Consider the following 3,546-nt stretch of genomic DNA (forward strand, 5'->3'; position numbering starts at 1 on the left):
AGCTGCTGCCAAGGGGCATCAATGTGTGGGGCCGGACGCAGGGATGCAAGGGATGTCGAGACGTCCCCATGTCCCCCGATCGGTCTATGCTGTGACTGCTCAGGGTACTGCCTGCACTGAGGTTGATTCCTCATCTGTGGTCGAGTGGGAGATCATTCCAAAGTCTGGCAGGCAGCGAAAGACTTTCCAAGGGACCAATCGCAGGCCTTCCCCAGTTCATTTTACGAACATGTTTAGGACGTTATCTGTGGCTGACGAAGTCTCCGAGCCAGATGCAGTCGTCCACCCTTTTCCAGGGGAAGCTTCTCGGCCCGTAAGGTCTGTCCATTCATAAAGTGTGGGTTTGCTGGTAGTTGGGAGCTCCAACATTAGGTGCATAATGAGGCCCTTTAGGAACATGGCTGCCAAGGAGGGGAAGGAAGCCAGTGTGCACTCCATGTGCATGCTGGGGGGATTCATACTAGATGTGGAAAAGGTGCTTCTGAATGCCATGCAGAGCACAGGGTGCAACCAACTGCAGGTGCTGGCCCATGTTGATACCAATGACGTGTGTTGCTTTGGATCGGAGGAGATTCTCTCTGTTTTCAGGCTGTCGGCGGAAATGGTAAAGACTGCCAGTCTTGCTTGCGAGATTAAGGTGGAGCTCACCATCTGCAGCATCGTCGACAGAACCGACTGTGGTCCGTTGGTGCATAGCCGAGTGTAGGGTCTGAATCAGAGGTTCAGGTGGTTCTGTGACCGTGTAGGCTGCAGATTCCTTGACTAGCGCCATAAGGTGGTGGATTTACGAGTTCCACTTAATAGGTCAGGAGTCCACTAAACATAGGAAGCGGCTACAAGGGGAGTGGGGGATGTGTGGAAGGGACTGAGCGGTTTTTTAGGTTAGAGGGTCTCAGGAAACCACAGAAAGGGCATCCCACTAAAAGGGGGTGGGTGAAATATAGTAATGTAGTTGTAGTAGTAAATTGTCATAGCTGTGTTGGGAAAAAACCAGAGCTCCAAGCCCTAATAGAAAGCACTGAAGCTCAAATAGTTATAGGTACGGAAAACTGGCTAAAGCCGATAATAAGTTCAGCTGAAATTTTTGGAAACGACCAAACAGCGTTCAGAAAGGATAGATCAAAAGCTGTTGGTGATGAAGTATTTATTGCTGTCAGAAGTAGTTTACCTTGTACTGAAATTGAAGTGGATAGTTGCTGCGAAATGGGAAGAGGTTATACTTGACAATCAGACTAAACTATTAATTAGAACGTTTTACCGACCCCCCCCCCCCCCCCCCCCCCGACTCAGAAGATACAGTTGCTGAACAGTTCAAAGTCTCATTTCGAATAGGTACCCCACTCATACGATTATAGTTTGTGGTGACTTCAATCTACCCTAGATATGGTGGAAAAACTATACGTTTGAAGCCGGCAGCAGGCATAAAATGTCATCCGAAATTGTACTGAATGCTTTCTCAAAAAATTATTTTGAACAATTAGTTCATGAGCCCACTCGAAGCGAAAATGTTCGCGAAAACATACTTGACCTCTTAGCAAGAAATAATCCTGGACGAATAAGGTGTATCATGACGAAAACAGGGATTAGTGACCACGAGGTAGGTGCTGCTAGGCTGAATACCGTAACACATACAACCTTCAAAAAGAAACGCAAAGTACATCTATTTAAAAAATCTGATAAAAATGCTCTTAACGCCTTTTTAAGAGACAGTTCAAAAATGGCTCTGAGCACTATGGGACTCAACTTCTTAGGTCATTAGTCCGCTAGAACTTAGAACTAGTTAAACCTAACTAACCTAAGGACATCACAAATATCCATGCCCGAGGCAGGATTCGAACCTGCGACCGTAGCGGTCTTGCGGTTCCAGACTGCAGCGCCTTTAACCGCACGGCCACTTCGGCCGGCTAAGAGACAGTCTCCACTCCGTTTAATCTGATCACGTAAACGCAGAAAAGATGTGGAATGATTTCGAAGAGATAGTATCGACGGCAGTTGAGAGATACATACCACATAAATTAATAAGTGATGGTACTGTTGCAATAGCAAAGAAAAAAGCACGCCAAATTTAAAAGAACGCAAAATCCTCAAGATTGGCAAAATTTTGCGGAAGTTCGAAACATAGCGAGTGCTTCAGTGCGAGATGCTTTTAATAATTTCCACGGCGAAACTCTGTCTCGGAATCTGTCAGAAAACCAAAGAGATTTTGGTCATACATAAAGCACACCAGTGGCAAGACGCAATCAATACGTTCACTGCGCAATAACAACGTCGAAGTCACTGATGACAGTACCACTAAAGCAGAGTTATTAAACACGGTTTTCCGAAACTTCTTCACCAAAGAAGACGGAGTAAATGTACCTGAATTCCAATCAAGATCAACTGCCAAGATAAGAAACATAGAAGTAGATATCCTCTGTGTAGCAAAGCAGCTTAAATAACTTAATAAAGGTAAGGCCTCGGGTCCAGATTGAATACCAGTCAGGTTCCGTTCAGAGTATGCTGATACAATAGCTCCATATTTAGCACTTATATACAACCGCTCGCTCACAGAAGTTCCGTACCTAAAGAATGGAAAATCGCTCAAGTCACACCAATACCCAAAACGGCAAATAAGAGTAATCCGCTGAATTACAGACTCATATCACTAACGTCGATTTGCAGTAGGGTTCTGGAACATATTCTGTGTTCGAACATTATGAATTAACTCTAAGAAAACGAATAATTTACACATAGTCATCACGGATTCAGACAACATCATTCTTGTGAAACACAAGTGGCTCTTTACACTCGTGAAGCAATGCGTGCTATCGACAGGGGATGTCAAATTTATTCCATATTTTTAGATTTCCAGAAGGCTTTCGACACCGTTCCTCACAAGCGTCCTCTAACCAAACTGCGTGCATATGGAGTATCGCCTCAGGTGTGCGACTGGCTTCACGATTTCCTGTCAGAAAGGTTACAGTTCGTAGTAACAGGCGGAAAGTCATCGACTAAAACGGAAGTAATATCCGGAGTTCCCAAGGAAGCGTTATAGGCTCTCTATTGTTCCTGATCTATATTAACGACATGGAGACAATCTGAGTAACCCTGCAGATGATGCTGTCATTTACCGTCTCGTAAAATCATATGACCAAAACGAATTGCAAAATGATTTAAATAAGATATATGTATGGTGTTAAAAGTGGCAATCGACCCTGAATAAAGAAGAGTGCGAAGTTATTCACAGGAGTACTAAAATAAATCCGATAAATTTCGATTACGCGATAAGTCACACAAATATTAAGGCTGCTTAGCGATTACAATTCCAAATAACCTAAATTGGAACGATCACATAGATAATGTTGTGGGTAGAGCAAACCAAAGACTGCAATTCATTGGCAGAACTCTTAGAAGGTGCAACAGGTCTACTAAAAAGACTGCTTACACTACACTTGTCCGCCCTGTTCTGGAGTATTGCTGTGCGGTGTGGGATCAGCATGAGGTGGGACTGACGGTTGACATCAAAAAAGTTCAAAGAAGGACGGCTCGTTTTGTATTATCGCGAAA

This window comes from Schistocerca piceifrons, chromosome 8, assembly GCF_021461385.2.
Source record: "Schistocerca piceifrons isolate TAMUIC-IGC-003096 chromosome 8, iqSchPice1.1, whole genome shotgun sequence".
Taxonomy (NCBI): Eukaryota; Metazoa; Arthropoda; class Insecta; order Orthoptera; family Acrididae; genus Schistocerca; species Schistocerca piceifrons.